The following is an 18,794-nucleotide window of genomic DNA, read 5'->3' as shown; positions in this document are numbered from 1 at the left end:
TGGGCCGAATTTACGGCCCTCGCAGAGGTTTTGGGATGGCAGGCAGCCATAGCAAGGATGGGGGGGCCGGCGCCGCCCGCCACCAACACAGTCCCGGGTTCCACCCCGGAGGGGAACAAAGAGGACAGTGAGAACTTAGGCCCCGCAGGCAACGAAGGAGGGAATGGGGTAGAACAGCCTTTACTTCCATTGCCGAGTGGTGGTCAGGAGATATGCCCACCTCGCAAAAGAACGGCGAAAACAAGCGGGGGACCACACCATAAGAAGACAAAAAGAGACTTGGAGGAGGAACTAGCGGCATTGAAGGCGCTCCTGGGGGCACCACACACGGTCCCTATCAATGCACCCAATAATCCGCCACCCACCCCGCAGCCTCACCCGCCGGCGAACTTGGTCCCGAACAAACCGGTGACTCCCCCAGACAGGGAAGGTCGCCCGGGTCAGAACATAGTGCCCCAGAGCATCGATGGTGAGTCCGAACTAGTACGCACTATTACCAGAGTGGTATTGGCACAACTGGAAAAGGGCAATCCTGCTGCCATAAGGGTCAATAACATCGCGCCAGCCAACACGGGGGCAAGCAACGTTTGGCGGGGGAGGGAGCAAGGGGTAAGCGGCAGCAAGCCAATAGTCAGCGAGGCAGGGGGGGGTGGGGGGGGGGAATACGGCGCCATAGAAAGGGGGGGGGTTGGCCCCAACGAACAACGCCAAATTACCGGCCGCAACAGGGGACGATTACTCCTCCTGGCTCCTACCCGAATGGGTAAAGAATCAGATTTGGGCGGGGAAATTCATAGATCTACTATCCTTACTCGAACATGAAATGGAGGGTTAAGCCACATTGCAAGCAATAGGGGGTAGAGAGACGGTTAAAGCCAGGAAACGGGTGAGACCTGCTAAAACCCTGGCCAATTGGTTGGCGGCTTTACAAATATTGGCCCAGACTATTCACTTAAAAGACCCTTCTTTAAGCCCAGCACTGATGGGGTACAGAGCTTGTGTCATACACAAGCACAACCTACTGGGCGGCAATGAATGGTTTCTGCGGGATCAACGTTTCCACCTTAGGATGGAACACCACCCTGACCTGAAATGGATTCACAAACCGGTGGAAGACTGGCTGGGATCAACCAGGGGGACCATCGAACAGGCAGATGGAACCATTATCTTTACGGGGGGGCGCGCCAACCACAATGCAGACCCCAATGAAGGCTTGCCAGTGCCAGGGACCGGTCTACCCATGGTGCCAGTAGTCACCAAAGCAGGGGCACCAAGAGAAGGCAAAGTGGAGTCGCCAGCATGGGTTAATGGGAGCCCTTCAGCGCAGTCAGGCCGGCCCTCCTTGGGTACTGTACAATTGGCTCCCACCCAAGGAACGGTCAGGGCAGGGGGCGGGGTGGCACCAAATCATCCAATGGGGAGGACCCCTCTCTACTGCAGATTTTTCAATGAAGGTGGGTATTGCAACTGGGGCGCGGGCTGCAAGTATCGGCACTGTTGCTCTCAGTGCGGGGCACAAGGTCACGCAGCACGTAACTGCCGGGGCCGCAGCCAATGGTAGAACAGACGAGGCAAGCAAGATAGGACTGCCGTTGGTGGGGGGGGTGGGAGGGGAAACGGGGCGAGGGATACTCACATCTTTGTCTCATTCATATGTCAATTGTCCAGTAATGCTTTATCCTAATAAACATTTATTTCTTCAAGGGGACTGTTTGGCTGGTACTTCAAGGAGCGCGTGGGCAGGGGCATGGACATCGAGGGGAACAAACACGCCAAGTGGCCATGGTAATAAGGAGAAGCAGACGGCAGAGGGGGTGGGGGGGCGGGAACACCAGCCGACAAGTTGGACTGCAAAGGTTCTTCACCCATCAAGGTGGAAAGGTTGCTCCCTTGGTTATCACGATACCCTCTGACCCAAGGAAGGAACCTCCTGGCGGAAGGTTTCACGCTGGGGTTTTGCATACCTTACAAAGGGCCCGTAAGAGGAAGAACGGCATTCAACTCAAATTCTATCAAGGAGTGGGCAGAAGTGGCGAGGGACAAGATCGCCAAGGAAATCGCGTTGGGCAGGGTAGCGGGCCCGTACCATGTGGCCCCATTGGCAAACCTCATCATTTCCCTGCTAGGGATTGTACCAAAAAAGGAAAAGGGCAAATTCTGTCTCATTCACAATCTATCACACCCAAAAGGGGGGTCAGTCAACGACGGGTTGGATGAGGCAGATTGCTCAGTCTCTTACGCCTCTTTTGACCAAGCGGTCAGCCTGGCACGCATGGCTGGAAGAGGGGCATTATTGGCTAAGGTAGACATAGAGGCGGCCTTTAGGTTACTGCCCGTGCACCCGGATAGTTTTTTCTTACTGGGTTTCCAATTCGAGGGTCAGGTGTTTGTGGACAAATGCATGCCAATGGGGTGCAGTATCTCGTGCGCGTACTTTGAGGCATTTAGCTCATTCCTCGAATGGGCACTTGATAAGCTGGAGGGGAGAGGCGGCAAGGCGCATTACTTAGATGACTTCCTGTTTGTGGGTAGCCGCAACACGAACATATGTGCCTCGCTTCTGGACAACTTCATTGCCTTGACAGACGATTTAGGGGTTCCCTTGGCAGGCGACAAGACGCAAGGGCCATGCACCAAACTAACGTACTTGGGGATTGAAATAGATACGGAGGAGGGGGCATGCCGTTTGCCAAGGGACAAGATAGAGGAATTTATCGCAGACATCAACACGGCATTGACGGCTGACCGGGCCACCGTAAAATCTATTCAATCCCTTGCGGGTAAATTCAACTTTGCCGCAAGGGTCATTCCAGCTGGCAGGGTTTTCGCAAGACGCTTGGCTGCGGCTACTGGCGGCTCTGATATGGGCTGGCACAAGGTATGCATGTGGGCCGTAATGAAGGAGGACCTCAGGGTATGGCGCACATTTCTGACAGAATTCAATGGGGTGTGCATATGGCAGTCACCATGGACAACGTGCGCCCAGATACAGTTGTTCACGGATGCTGCGGGTCGGGTGGGATTTGGGGCCATCCTAGGAAGGGAATGGTGCAGGGGCGACTGGCCAAAGGGTTGGAGTAGAAAGGGCTTTTGCAAGAACATCACTGTGCTAGAACTATTCCCGGTGGTAGCGGCCCTGCACATCTGGACGCGCGAACTAACCAACAAGCGTTTGGTGGTCTGGTCAGACAACATGGCCGTAGTTCAGGCAATAAACAGCAACTATGTGCGATGCCCCGCCACTCTGTCCTTGCTGCGCCACTTGGTCCGCAAATGCCTGTATATGAACACAGCGGTAAAAGCGCGTCACATCCCGGGGGTGGTTAACACAGCAGCGGATGCACTTTCTCGTTCACAGATGATACAATTCCGGAAGGCACATCCGCAAGCACTGCCCATCATGACGCCGTTCAACGACCAACTGTGGCAACTTGTAAGCTGGGTCAAGGAATGCGACAGCTAGCCGCCAGGGCACTGGCTGTGAGCACCAGAGCCCGATACAGGGCCAACTTTACCACCTTTTTAGAACTCACCAAACACTTGGTGGCGGCAAGTGGGGAGGAGAGGGTGCACTGTTTTGTGATTCAGGCCAAGGAGGGGGGAAAATCTAGGTCATGGATGGCGGCACACCTTAGCGCAATGGCATTTCACAGCCAACTAGAGGGTGGCCACGACCCAACCAAAGGTTTTCTGGTAAGGGCAGTCTTGAAAGCGTGGGACAGGGATAGGGGGCCTCCACAACCAATTCGCGAGAGGAGACCTATTGATTTTGAATTACTGCAGAAGATCATGGCTGCGACGTCCGGTGTCTGCTACTTACTGCACGAGTGCACGATGTTCAAGGCTTGTTTTGCGCTGGCATTTTTTGTTTGGGGCGCTACGGATTAGCGAGCTGGTGGCTAAGGGTAAGGCGGACCACGAACACAGGGCACTGCTAAGGGACGATGTGGCTATAACAAACGAGTCTCTAGTTGTCACAATCAGGATATCCAAAACAGATCAGGGGGCAAAGGGCTGCGCGTTGGCTTTGGCGAGATTGGGACAGGAGGCGTTCTGCCCAGTGCAGAACATGGAGGCATACCTAAGGGTGAGGAGGGACACAGCGGGGTACCTGTTCACGCATGAGGATTGGACACCCCTCACACAGTTCCAGTTCCGCAGGGTCCTGGTTGTGACATTGGCTAGATCCGGAGAAAATCCGGTTCTATACTCCACTCATTCATTTCGTATAGGCGCAGCTACAACGGCAAGTAGAGAGGGCCTGGGGGAGGACATGGTCAAAAAAATCGGGAGATGGGAATCGGACAAATACAAACTTTATGTACGTTAAGGACATAACGGGCCTCAGGGGGGGATGGGGGGGGGCTGGCCGGATGCGGGTGGGGGTCTACACGTCACTCTAGGTAACTAATCTCAAATATCTCCTCAGATTCCACCCGGGTATGGATCGTGGGACACTCCTTCGTGTCCAGGGCAGCGGGAAGAGCGCGGAAGGCACACAGGGATGGTAACATGGGACTTCGAAATACGCATATCCGGTGGATCGCCAAGGCAGGACTCCAAAGCAACCATCTATGGGCCTCTCTCGAACAGGCGATCCATCAACACGGTTTACCAGACGTTTTGTTGGTCCACATTGGGGGAAACGACTTAGTGGCTAAAGGCAGAAAGGATTTATCGGGGCTGTTAAGAGCACTATTCAGCAGAATTGGGAGGGTCTTCCAGGCTTCCGAGGTCATGTGGTCGGAAATCATTCCTAGACTGGAGTGGAGAGGGGCGCTACGACATGGGGCAATCGAGGAGGCTAGTAGGAAGACCAACTGCAGGATGGGGCGTTTCTTAAAAAACAGAGGCATGATCTGGGTACGACACCCTCTGATCGCCCTAAAGGTACCCGGTTATTTCGAGTCTGACAGAACGTACCTTTCGGAGGTGGGTACCGCTCTCATGTGCCTGGAATGGAGTGAGGCTCTAAGGAAGGTGGGTTGCACATAGTAGACCAGGGGAGGTCATGGGACAACGGGGACGGGGGGAGGGGGCAAGAGACTGGGGGTCAAACAGAATAGATGCTCAGGAAAGGAGAGCATCCGGCGCAGGCAAGGGGGGGGATCTCTCTGCCGCCAGCAGCCAGCAGAGAGTCTTGGAGGAGTTACATTGCGATCCCTTTAGCAAAGCACTGGCAGGCCCATAGGGGAATGCACAGCAAACAGATTAGATCTTACGGCGCCCCAAGAGTCCTAGACTCAGGGGAGGTCCTGGGAAAAAGGGGAGGGAGTTAGGGGACCTGGAAACCATTTCCAAACCCAAAAAATGCAGGGTGGGGGGGGGGGGCGTTAAGAGGAATGAAACACAAACCGGCAACAAAAGTCTTCAAGGGAAGCCGGTCGGAGCGGGAGCAAGAAGAGACTACGGGGGCTCAGGTAACGTGAACAGACAAAACAGTAAGGGGAAGTCTTCACAGAAGAAGGGAGACACGAGGGTGAGGGGGGGGCCTAAGACAGGGCAAGAAGGGGACCTGAGGGAGCAGAAGGGGGGGGGACTCAAGGTTAGGAGGGAATGGGGGGGTAGGCTGTGATCAAGGCTGGGGGGGTAAGTGTGACGGGGGGACGGCAGACCGGGGCTGGGGAAGCCGGTCTATAGGGGATGAGAGGGCCTAGGCGGTGCTGGGGGGGGGGCCCGAGGCATATGAACCCTGGAGGCAGGAGGGGAGATGAGCAATCCAGAGATAGGAATGGTCAGGGTTAGGGACAGGGATCACGGAGGAGGACGAGGGGGGGGGGCTCCTGCCGAGATCCAGTAGGGAGGCTTGGGGAGAGAAGGTGCAGGGGGTTCAGGGGCTCAGCGAAGCCCTGGCCGGGGGACGGCAATGCGATAGGGGGGACACCTGGGGCCGGGCCAGTCAGGGGGTGAGAGGCATGCAGCAGAAGCGGAACGGTAGGAGATGGGGGGGGCGGGTAGTGTAGAATGGGGCGCTAGGATAGCTGGACATCGAAAAGCGATGACTGTATAGGCAGGGAGAATGGCGTGAGTCGGCACCGGAGGGCAGTGTCGGCCCGTGATAAAGTATGTGGGGTATGAGTTGCATTGGGACACTGTTGGTGGTGTCTGTATAGGAACCTGTTATTAGCGAGGCACCAAGGGGCTGCTTGTTTTAGATAGAAACGGACATTGGACACCCTCTGGGGTGTGGGGGGGGCTACGCACTGAACGACCTTAGAGCAAACGGGGGAGAAGCGTCAAGTAGGAACCAAGAAAACGAAACATTGTGTGGCCAAAGGGGTAGAGAGAAGTTGATAGCAAGGGACGGGCTCCCCCGGAGGAGTCCACCGGACACCGACGGGAGGGAGGGGGGGCTTATTAGGAACTTCACACGGAGTAGAAGAACCTGTTGTGTGGTGAATTACGGATCACTTGTAAGTTAACTCCAAGACTTTATGCAAATAAAGCTGCTGAGGCATTAACTCTTCCAAACGTTACAATTTGTCTGCCTTGTTATTTCGGGTTACAGAGCACTTCAGCGGCAGGTCGGCGCGAGAACAAGGGTGGGGGAGGTGGCGGAAAGACAGAAGGGCTGGGAGGGAAGTACCGGCCTGCGCGGCTGGGTTGGATGGGGCAAGGGAGGAGGAGGGGGGGCATGGCGATGGGATGCCCCCGCTAAGGCTCCTCCCTAAGCTAGAAGTCGATGGCTCTGGTGGCAGTATGTAGAGACTCCCCTGGCGGTCCCCACTTAGCTCCCATCACTGGGCAGGAGACGGTCACATGTCATCAGCGTTGGATTGAGCAGACGGCCAATCGGCCCGTGGCCGATAAGAATTGGAGCCCGCAGGACTGCCTGGGCAGGTGTGGTGTTATTTTGTAACATTTCCGAAAAGTAACATTCTCCGTCCGGTGGAGCGCGCCCATGTGACCACAGGCGAGAGAGCAGAGCAGGCCATTTAGAATAGGCTGAGTAGTGTGGGTTCACTTTGCTGCTCTTACCAGATCCCTACCTAAGTAATACATTACAGACAACTTATATGTATGGAAAAATTGTAGGCCGTAGGCATTTTATTTTCTTACAGAAAATCCAACATAACAAAAATAATTACATAGCCATATGCTTTTGGGCACATTGTGTCCAGTTCCGAAGCAGCTCAAGGCTCCTTCTGAGTCCTTGTTATCCCTGAGCCTTCGTTCCTTGGCACATGCCGCCTACGACGTTTCTTGGACCGTGTACTGAAAGAGTACTCGCGTTCTTTTCTTCTGCCTGCTCCTTCTTTTCTTGGACCGTGTACCGAGAGAGTACTCGGCATCCTGGCTCCTGCCTGCACCCCCACTTCTTCTGTTTCTCTTGTAGGGTGGGTTGGGTGGCAACGTTGTTCCTTTCCCTTCTCCAGGTACCAAGAGCCTACCCGAGAGAGGTGAGCTCTTACCTGGTTTGTGCCGCCTCTCCTTTTCCCAGGCTTACTTATACCCTCCGGCCTTTTGTTCCTTCCTGGGGGCGGCCGGGTTATCCCCCCTGACCTCTTGCTGTTATATTTCGCACCTTTCCAGGTGTCGTTTCCTGCCCTTCCTGGGCTTTTGTTTCTTGTGGCGCCATTCGGACGCCCCTCCCTATGCTTTCGCGCCGTTTTCCCCCCACCCCGCGCCTAAACTCCCAGACCCTCTATCGTCCCGCATTTCATGCGGCCCGGGGCCTGGGTCATAGGCTGAGTAGTGTGGGTTCACTTTGCTGCTCTTACCAGATCCCTACCTAAGTAATAAATTACAGACAACTTATGTGTATGGAAAATTGTAGGCCGTTGGCATTTTATTTTCTTACAGAAAATCCAACATAACAAAAATAATTACATAGCCATATGCTTTTGGGCACATTGTGTCCAGTTCCGAAGCAGCTCAAGGCTCCTTCTGAGTCCTTGTTATCCCTAAGCTTCGTTCCTGGGCACATGCTGCCACACCTGAGTGGGTGTTCCTTACGCCTGCTCAGGTCCCCCCCAGAACCCCCCTACCTACAGCCTCTTGACTGAAGTGCCCTAAAAATAGTGTCGGAAAAACCCCCCATCTCAACCTTTGATAGGTGCACTCCATCTTGGTGAAACATGTCCGGGTTGTTCCGGTGTAAGCCATGTCTTATGAAATGCAGTCCTGTACTCTTGCAGTACTTCTCTACTGATTTATTTAGTTTCTTTCTCGCTATCTCAATTGCGTGCCTCTTTTGTGCCCCGTGCCAGATCCTTCTGGGTATTATTTCTGACATAAAAATCTCTGTCTTCCACCAGCTGCGGGCTATGCTATGCAGTGACTCACAGATCTTTCTTTGCAATTTGCCCCTGTTCGTGCTCACCAGATCGTTCCCCCCTAAATGTATAACCAGGTACTCGGGGGGGGGGGGGGTTCCCTGAAACTTATTAGGTCCGATAGCATGTCGTGGATGTCCTCCCAGTGCATCCCCGGGAGGCCCCACCATGACGTAATTGTGTTCCTGAAATGTAATCCTTGCTTTACCTCTTCCAGCCACCTGCCTGCCCGGGTAACAAAAGAGTGCCCCACTATCCAGGCCGATTTGTAGGGTCTGACCTCTGTGGAAACGGGGGAGATAAGTGTCATATCAGTTCCTCCCTTATGTATCTCTTAAAACATTGTGGCTTCCATCCCCCAATTCGTCTCACCCCCTTTGCTCCCAGGCCCCCCGCCCACGCAGAGGTTGTTGCCCCTATCCTGAAAGAGTGTGTCCCGAACTCGGCTGGATCCCATCCCGCTTTCGCCACCGCTTGTTTCAATACCGCCTGAAACTGGTACGTACTGAGCGCGCTGCCGTCCCTATGGATCAATAACTGCCCGTCGACTTCTGGTCGCAGATCTAAAAATTCCCTTGTGATGCATCTGGGACAGTGGTCCTTTTCTTTGATGCAATTGAGATCTATCGCTCTCCCCCACCCCATTTGGTCTTTCTTAGATTTCCTTAGCATTATCGACATCCCCTTGATGCCCATACTAATGTCCTTCCTTGCCAGGCCGTCTGCTGCCACCGTATTCCTGGCCACCAGTTTCCCCTATTCTGAAAGCCCCATAATAAGCTAGCGCAAATGCTGCCCTGAACAGCGCAGTTTCGTATCTGCTGCTGCATGTATCTTGCAGCACTTTCAGTAAAATTATCAACTTCCCAAAATTGACCGGCCTTCTGCTATTAGGTTTCTTCCCCTCTAACTTCGCCCAACCCCTCATAGCATATTTTATCTTATCGCTGTCAGTCGGGTCCGGTATGCCCGCCACTTTTGTGGTATATGCCACCGCCGCCAGGTGCGCTGCTGCCCAGCTTTTCTTTTTACCTTTGGCAAATGCCCCTTCAAGAAATTCACAGATTTTTTCCGTTGATATTTTTTCCACCTCTTTTACACCTGTTTCCAACAACACATCTTTTACATACTTTGCGTACTGCTTACCCATCTTGTATGTCAGGGCATTTCTGGTCAGCTTGTCGATGACCCTTTCCTTTTTCCGCTCTTCTCCCACCTCTTTTGAGTCGACCTTGAGGCCAACCGTGCTTTCCTTTCTAGTGCCTCCAATGGGACCCATGCCTTCCGCGGCGTGGGGTTTTTTTCCTTGTCGGCGTCTGGTCTCTGCTCCCTGAATCTCTCCCACTGAAAACGAGAGATTGCATCAGCCACCACATTTTCCTCCCCTGCGATATGCCTCGCCTTTATGCATGTATTTATTTTTAGGTTTTCCAGTGTGATTGCCCTCATCAATTCCAATACTATACTGCATGACACACTTCCCTTGTTTAACACATGCACTACTGCCATGTTATCTGACCATACCGCCAACTCCTTGTTGCCTAGCTCCTTCCCCCATGCGCATAACGCGACCAATATCGGGAAGAGCTCCAGTAGCGTTATGTTCTTTGTCCATTCCGCCACCTGCCATGATTTTGGCCACTTGTCTACACACCATTTTTTCCCCAGTATTGCTCCAAAACCAAAGCCACCGGCTGCGTCAGTGAACAACACTCTTTTACCTTCCTCGTTCACTGGTGAGCGCCATATCACTGTTCCCCTGAAGTTTTCCAGAAAGTCTGCCCATACTTCTAGATCTCTCCTGATTCCCCCTCCTAACCTGACCCTGTGGTGCCCTTTGGTAGCCCCCCTTGTTTTCAGCTCGATCCTTCTCTGGAACACCTTCCCCTGCGGTATGACTCTTCCTGCGAAGTTCAGTTTCCCTGCCAGCGCTTGCAATTCCCTCACTGTTGCTTTGGTTCTTGCTCGTAGTTCCTGTATTGTCTTGAGCAGCTCCGTCACTTTGTCCTCTGGGATCCGACACCTCCCCTTGTTCGAGTCAATCTCTATACCTAGGAATTGGATAACCTGCGTTGGTCCTGTCGTTTTCTCCTTTGCCAGAGGAATACCCCACTCACTCGTTATTTCTACGAATTTGTCCAGTGTTGACTTGCACATGTCCGCACCTTTGGGGCTGACAAATAAAAAATCGTCTAGGTAATGCACCATCATGGATTCCCTCATCTCTTGTGCCACCGCCCATTGTAAAAATGAACTCACCCTCTCGAAATATGCGCATGAGATGGCACACCCCATAGGGAGGCATTTGTCGATGAAGTATTCCCCCACCCAATGCATACATAGCCTATTTTGTGATCTGCTGTTGACTGGCAACAGGCGAAATGCCGATTTAATGTCTGCTTTCGCCATCCATGTCCCTTCCCCTGCTTTTCTGACCAATTCCACTGCCTCTTCGAAATCTGTAAATGTTACTGTCGCTTCGCTCTGAGCAATGCCGTCGTTCACCGAGGCCCCCGGAGGGTAGGACAGGTGGTGTATCAACCTGTATTCCCCCTCTTTTTTTTTTGGCACCAGCCCTAGCGGGGAGTACAAGAATTCTTCGAATGGTATGGCCATGAATGGGCCCTCCACCATCCCCAGTTCTACTTCCTTCCTGATCTTACTGGTCACTATCTCCCTGTTTTCGATTGCTGATTTTAGATTCCTAGGAATGTCTTGTGCTCCTTGCCCGGTGAACGGGATGTTAAAACCCTCCTTAAAGCCTTGCCTGATCTGTTCTGCCGCTTCTTGGTCGGGGTATTTTCGGAGCCACCTTTCCATTCTCTCGATCTTTACCGGCGTGCCCCCTTTCCTGCCCCAGTTCTTATTTCCGCGTCTCGTCTCTTCTGCCGCTCGGAGCTGCGGCTCTTGTGCACTTGGAGCTGCTGTGGTCACCCTTGCATCTCTCGCACTTGTGGCTGAATTTGCACTTCCATCCCCAGCTGCATGGTACTCCTTTTTCAAAGCTCCTGCATTGCCCTGGTTCCGCTCGAGCCGTGCCCGTGCTCCCACTGCCCCCACCCTGTGTTGTCGGGGGCAGGCTGCTCTGCCATCCTCTCTGCGGCCCGTAATTTCTGCTCCAAAAGCTCTGTTCCCTATTCCTGTCGTAGCTGGAGTCGTACCTTCTGCTACTCGATCTATAATCTGCCAGTACTGCCTTCTCTGCTGTCCCCCTGTGTTCCGCTCCTTGGAATCCCATTTTTCTTTCAGCACATTAAAAATGTAGAGGTTAACGTTTTCCTCGTCCCAGCCCATATCCGGAAAGCAGTCCATCTCCTTTCTGAACTCATGGTCGTACTCCAACCATGCGTCCCCACCAAGTGCTGCGTGGACCTTCAGCACCCTCTGTTGATAAGCAACTAACGCTACCCCTTCTTCCGGGAATTTGTGTAATATGATTGTCGACATTATGGTGAAGGCCGACATCCAATTATCGAAGTTCCTTACCACTGGCCCCTTTTTGAGTAAACTTTTTTAATCCTCTTTCATGTCTTCCACCGCTACATTCATCCGCCTTTTTTGGCAAACTAATAATGTAAATATATCGATCAACTCTTTTCTCCAAATTTTTTCCTTTACTTTGTCATTTATGTACCAGGCCATCGCTTTCATTGACCTGCCCTGTGCGTCTTTACCCATGATTGGCCTGCCATATTTTGTCATGAGTGGTGCCTTATTTTCTACTGCTGCCACCGGTGGCGTGGCCCCTGCCCCTATGTTTGGCCCTACGGTCACACCTTGTAGTGTCGCTACAATTGGCGCTCCTTGGGGCACCGGGACAACTGGTGTCCCCTGCGGTGTCGGGACCGGAACTTCCTTGGGCTCATCTGGTGCCCCCTGTGGGGTGGGGACCGGGGCCTCTCTGGGTTCTATCCCTGCCCCCCTACCCCACTCCGCTTTTCCTTGCTCACCACTCCTCTCCATTTTACCCAAGCCTTTAGGTGATCCTTTTTTCGTCCTCACTGCTGGATTCTTCTGATGAATTTCCCAGCCATTCTTCCCTGCTCTTCTTCCCCCGTCTGCTCTTCTTGTCGTTGATTCTGGGCGACTTACTCGAAACCGTGACGCAATTTTTTAACATTTTTACTATTTTATTCCCAACATTATTATTCACAGTAACTTTATTTTTCTATTTCCTCTTTCTCTTGGTCGTCGTCTCCGTCTGTTCCTCTGTTCTTTCTGATTCCGCTCTCCCCCTCTTCTGGCCTTGTGGCACTTCGTCTTCGCCTTCGCTGCTGCTGTGTTCGATGAACAGCAGGGGGGATGTTGGCTTCGCTCTTTCTTCTTTCTGCATTACTTCTAGCACCCATTGTGCTCCATACTCCTTCTCTGCCTTTCTTGCCTATTCTGAGAATTCTCGGGCCCTCTTCGCTCTTCCTTCCGCCATCCTTCTCGTCTGAATTCTGTCGGTCGAGCTTCCGTTTGGCAACTGTAAAGAGTATCCCTCTCTCTCGCTCCGGTGCCATTTCAGTTGCCGCGGTAGTCACAAGCGTCTAGCGATGTAGAAAATGCGTGAACCCACAAGAGCTCAGTTTATAGAAGGGTAGAAAGCGCGTGAGCCCGCAAGAGCAAACGTTTTTCCTTTCCCTTCTCCAGGTACCAAGAGTCTACCCGAGAGAGGTGAGCTCTTATCTGGTTTGTCCTTTTCCCAGGCTTACTTATACCCCACCGGCCTTTTGTTCCTTCCTGGGGGCGGCCGGGTTACCCCCCTGACCTCTTGCTGTTATATTTCGCACCTTCCCAGGTGTCTTTTCCTGCCATTCCTGGGCTTTTGTTTCTTGTGGCGCCATTCGGACGCCCCTCCCTACGCTTTTGTGCCGTTTTCCCCCCCACCCCGCGCCTAAACTCCCAGACCCTCTATCGTCCCGCATTTCATGCGGCCCGGGGCATGGGTCATTCAGTTTCGTTTTGCTTCCTGTCGAATTTTGCATTCAATAGAAAGCGAGAGTTCGAGTGCTGACTGCCTGCCTGCCGAGAGGATCAAAGTGCTCCCTGCAGAGGCTGTGGGGAAGGCGTGCGCACAGGGGAAAGAACATAAATCCGAAGAGCTGCAGAGGTTAGTTTGTTGGCGGGCACACATAAACCTTGTTGTTCTCCTTTGCCAGTGCGTGTGCTGCTGTGCACCAGTTTTGGGATTACTAAATCATTTAAATGATGCTCTTTCTGACTCGCATTGGAGCTTCAATCACGAATTGTGCAGCCCATACGGTACCGTAGTAGAAAATAATGTTTTTTTTTTTAAACTGACAGCATTCCTCAGACACCGAGAAGTGAAAGAAGGGGGCAGTTAAAGGAGTCAGGCTCAAGTTATTGAGCAAAAGTGAACCGCAGCCCATTTATTTTTCTGTTGTTAATTAAGACTAACAGCAGCGCACAGTTATACTGAGTCATCTTGCCGTGTGAAATGATTATACACAACCACCATAGAACTTTAAAGAAAGGGTCCCATTTTACCACGGCTGTGAGGTTCGAAGAAATTACAGCACGAGCATGCACTTATGAATGCAGCATTTGGAGAAAGCGCAGGCATTTATTTCAAGTAGTGCAACCACCATGGCTTTGCTGAAAAACCTCTTTTCCATAAGAAAATAAAAAGCCTGCATAACAACTTATTGGGCTCATCAGTTTAACACAGTGGCATCTACCCAGCCATGGCAATTACTTTCTTTGTGCGCCCTCCCTCGCGGCCCGGGCTCTGATGAAAGAGCTTCTGGAAATCTCAGGCGGATAAGGCGCCAGCACTTCCTGCCCTTCGTTTAACTGAAATGTAAACAGTTTCAGAGCAGACCTGTGGCAAGTAAAACAGGAAGACCCGAAATGAAAGGGGATTGAGGAAGCACAATTTACAACCTCACAGCCAGGGGTGCGCACACCGGCCATGGAAGATCCAAACCTATACGGTAAGCAAGCACCCCATTCCCTGCTGCAAGATTTCAGGTAACCTTATGATGCATGGCTCTTTCAGGCTTGTTAAACCCCTTGATGAAGCAGAGTATTGATGTATTTGTTATGCCTATATGTTTCTCGTGCACGTTTAATTTAGGTGATAGTATATATGTTTGACGTGGTCCAAAAGGCCTGTGTGGCAAATAGCCCACGCCTTCCTGACCTCGACTGGTGGATTAATTAAAAAAAATAATGTAATTCCCCCAAATTGGGATCCCAAAATCTCTGTCAAGTGGTGATCGATCATTACCACAAAAGAGGATAGAAAATGTGCCACTATTTCTTTCCTGCTTGAAATGATTTCACATGGGTCTTGTAGCTTCCTCTCTGTAGAGTCCACATTTTGAGGCGTAGATTTGACGAACTGATGATGTGCACAACAATTCAGTAAAAAACATGACAATGGGGACCGGGGCACTGGCATTTTCCCTTCCAAAAGGTCTCAGATTTCTGATCCACGAACTCTGCATTCATATTTTAATGATCAGCTATGGGTTTCCTGCCCTTAACTGCCACCTTCCTCTGCCATGCTGCCCCTGAAATGGATGCCCATCATTGCACTGTCTGTTTATGCCAAGGTAGAAACGTGCATACTGTTTACTCCTCCTTTTCCGGAATGTACTGGAACTTTGTGAGGAGAAGCCACGACGTGCTTACTTTCTGACAGCCTGCTCTCTTTTGTTGGGCTAGGAAATTCCCCGGGTGTTGGCAGTACAAGTTGCCTCTAAAGCGGAAATGTGGGGTTCTCCACAAACAACATTGCAGAGAGAGAGAGCATACCGGGGTGGGAAATTCTGAAATTAAGGGAACGTGCCTCTCAGTACTCATTGCTACTTTAACACCATTCATTATTTTACAGCTTCTATGAGCTGTCTTGGTCTGGGAGTGTTCTGCGGGAGTCACAGGATTCTGTTGAAGAGTGGGGAGGGTGGCTGGACTGAAGCGTGCGCACCGCACACACGTTATGGGCTGCACATGCTCGTCTGTACAGTCCAATAGGCGAGGGCGCCTCCTCTGTCGAGTCACACACACAAGGTAGGGGATGGGGGTATGGTGTGTGTGTGTGCACGCGCAGGTGAGACACTGTCCCTCTGGAGATGTGGGTTCGACCAGCGCTCTGTTGCATGCACCCTGAAAAGTAGATGCACACAGGCACATACGGCCCAATTTGCACCAGACGTGCAGATGAACTTTACTGGTCTGCCCTTAAATCTCAGTTACAAGATTAATGGTATCAACACCACATTACAGAATAATTGCTTATTTTACCCTAGCCGATATGATAGCTCAGTGAGTTGAGCGCTCACTGCTGCGATGAGTGTGTGATCTGCAGGTTGCTGGTTCGAACCATCTCAGCCTTTCATCCTTCTGAGGTCGATTTTAAAAAGTACCAACACAGGTTGGGTGATATTGTATGGATATTTGTTCTATAAAAAAAGAGTTTAAGCGTAAGTGCTATACAATAACATATTATAATTTGGCCTTGGACGTCTGCTTGTATTCACAGTAATTTGACAATATGGATCTATACACACAGATATTAATGATACATATGGTGATCCATTCTTGTATGAAATGTATATCACATTAGTGAAATCATAACCATATTTTTCGTAGTGTACAGGAACAATGCTATTTGATGCCACTTCCTGTTTTGTCAAGGGGTGAAAGGTTGTGTTAATTCCACCCCTGCACCTCAGAGCTGTGGACCCTGTCACAGACCTGTATGCAACGTTATGTTATTTTATGAGTTGTGTTGTAATGTAACAGACACATGAAACCTCCATAAGTAGCATTTTCTGAAAAGTCATTAATTGACGCGATTCACGAATCACGGATGATGGTTTGTTTGAGGGCCACTTTTTTGAGGCGCAGGGTGGGCTACTTTTTGGGGGCGAGGGGTGGGCCACTTTTTTTTTATGTCCGGGCCTATTTCTTGTCCCAGTCCGACCCTGCATGTCATCCAAACATAATGTACACCCTTAAGTGCATGGCCAAAGGACCTGTAAAAAAGTGTAGGAAACTGCACACACTGCCCCAGGCAGCCTAAGTAAAATGCAGAGTCTGGCGTCCTCAGAAATAACGACAACTCAGGAGCATTGGAAACATTCACCGTGGGCCCTGCTGCAGCAGCGGCTCCACTGTGGTAAGCCAACGCGCATGCTAGGACTGACACAACCAAAGAACTCAAGATGGCAGACCGTTTTTTAAAGCTGCGCTATGATTATTGTATGGCAGCACTCGGGGCAGTTTACCTCATGAAGATACTGCCCAAACTGATGTACAGAGGAGTGATCTGGGCGTGGAAAAAAAGAGAAAAACTTGGAGGTTGGAGAGCAGTTGTAATAGATCCTATCCTTAATCCACCTACCCCAAGCCACGCACACTGAAGTTTTACGCGGTGGGCTTAATATTGATTCTGCCGGTACAGTGTTGATGAAACAAGTGAGATTTTATTAAAAAAAACTAATGTTAGCTCAAAGTGGTATCTGGAAAAAAGCTTTAGTGGCAGTTTGTAAGTAGTCAGCAGCAAAAATAACATCATGGGCGTGTGCAAAAATGTGATAAATGGAGGTAGACTGGAACGAAAGCTTTCTGTCGAGAATACGGCCCTTTCACTGCCCAACTTCAAACGATTGGTGAAAATATATGTGAAATCTGTGTATAGTGAACAGACCTGGGTGGATCTAGCAGCAAAAAGTAGTAGCGTCGACTATAGCAATGCACAAACCATTGTCCCCCCCTATGGGAGGCTATGTACAGGAGTTTCCCAATTTAAAAATTCAAGAGGATTATATTCGATTGAAATTCAATGTGGTGGAGACATAGGATAGAATCAGTGCTCGAAAGTATGCTTAAAAAGAATTGTGTGCGCCGATTCTGTTGGACTGGCCCATTGAGACTACTAAACATTTATGATTCATAGAATTAATAGCGTGAAAAACGCATATTTGCGCTCCTTTCTGCCCGAAAATCCCCATACTTTGAACAGGGATTTTCGGGCAGAAAGACGCGCAAATCTGTGTTTTTCACGCAAAGAATTCCATGAATCAGCTCTGCTCATGCGGGCTTTTAAATTGGACAGAAGGAAGGCACTGCTAGCATTGGGTACACATTTACAGGACAACGAAGAAGATCTTTGGCAGCACTTTTTAGAGGAAAAACCCTTGATGTATCGCTTGTGGAGGATGTCAAGCTGCACCTAGAAAATTGGATGGTAAACTGGGGCCGTAGTTAGTAATTTTTTTTTTTTATTTACTTAGTTTAATAATAAACTTTTTGAAAAACTATTTCTTAATCATTTCCCCATTCTATTAAGGAAGCTCAAGGATTACAGTTCTCATATCCGGCCTACAATCTTATACATCGAGCATGTCGATGAAGTTTATCACCGAACAAGTTAGAAATACGGAGCTCCCACTCAGTATTCTAAACCACCAATCCTCCATATTTCCATTTGTTGGTGCATATTTGCTCAGATGTATCGATCTAATTGAATTCAGTTTAGTGCAGCCAATCACCAAATGTTTTATGGTTTCGGTTTCCTTTAGACAAAATCTGCACCAGCTGTCACAGATCATTGGGGCTTTCCGTCTTAGTAAAACTTCTTTTGTACGTAGCGCATTCATTCGCAGATGAAGAAAGCGGTCACAGTGATGTCTTGAAGGAAACTGAGTAAGATATCTCGGCATCTTATTTATCTTGTTGATGGTAGGTCCCAATTTAGGCGCCGATGCCATTTTCTCCAGACGCTCAATGTTTTGTACCCAAGCCCATTCTTTTAGTTTTTTCTTTGCGAGTTGAGGCCATTTTACCAGCATTTCCTTACTTATATTGGCTGCTCTGATGATGTCATAAATTCTTGTCGTCCAGATGTTTAGGATCGTCTTTGAAGGGCACACGTCGTCGGTTGCTAGGATTTCATAGGCGGGTTCTTTCTCTGTTATTGTCATCTTTCTCAGTAGAGCTATTGATTTCCAAATAACTGTTGTGTGTAAAGCATCCAAGGCAAGTTCATGCCTTATTATTGATGTTGAGAAGCATTTCGGTAGCTTTAAGACACGTCGCCAGAAATATCCTTCCAGTTTTGCCCAGAGATTGTAATCAAGATTCCAACCGGCTTCGGATCCATAGGTGACACATGGAATTACTTTTTGCAAGTAGAATAGCCGAATTGGGGTCAGGGAAAATTTACCGAAAAGGTTATGAATTCTGGTTCCTTGGATGGCCAAGGTATTCATACGACATAGTAGATGTCTTGACCAGCTCTTCTCACATATCGAGGAGGATATCATTATACCTAGGTATCTGAATTCATTTACTTCCTCAAGACTCGAATTTCCAATTTGCCACTTGAAACATTTTTTCTTTGTTCCTTTCAGCGTTCCAATTTTCATAATTTTTGTTTTTGACGTATTTATCTTCAGATGGTTTATGTTCATGTATTGGTATAATTTATGTAGTAAACGTTGTAGACCGATCGGCGTGGTGTCTATTAAGATTATGTCGTCTGCGTATATTAAGCAGTTTAGG

General features: G+C 50.2%; 1 protein-coding gene and 1 long non-coding RNA gene across 2 annotated transcripts in view; one reads left to right on the top strand and one right to left on the bottom strand.

Annotated features, from left to right (window-relative positions):
- The window catches only part of DNAH1 (dynein axonemal heavy chain 1), a 3,604,831-nt gene that overhangs the window by 2,167,753 nt on the left and 1,418,284 nt on the right, over nucleotides 1-18,794 (bottom strand). The gene's annotated exons all lie outside the window — the stretch shown is intronic.
- The window catches only part of LOC138566545 (uncharacterized), an 89,311-nt gene continuing 84,133 nt past the window's right edge, over nucleotides 13,617-18,794 (top strand). The window contains exon 1 of the long non-coding RNA XR_011301955.1: nucleotides 13,617-14,215. This is a non-coding gene — a long non-coding RNA (uncharacterized lncRNA). The remainder of the gene's footprint in view (nucleotides 14,216-18,794) is intronic.

This window comes from Ambystoma mexicanum, chromosome 2p (assembly GCF_040938575.1).
Source record: "Ambystoma mexicanum isolate Mex_15411 chromosome 2p, UKY_AmexF1_1, whole genome shotgun sequence".
NCBI classification, from domain to species: Eukaryota; Metazoa; Chordata; class Amphibia; order Caudata; family Ambystomatidae; genus Ambystoma; species Ambystoma mexicanum.
This window is presented reverse-complemented; position numbering and strand designations above follow the sequence as displayed.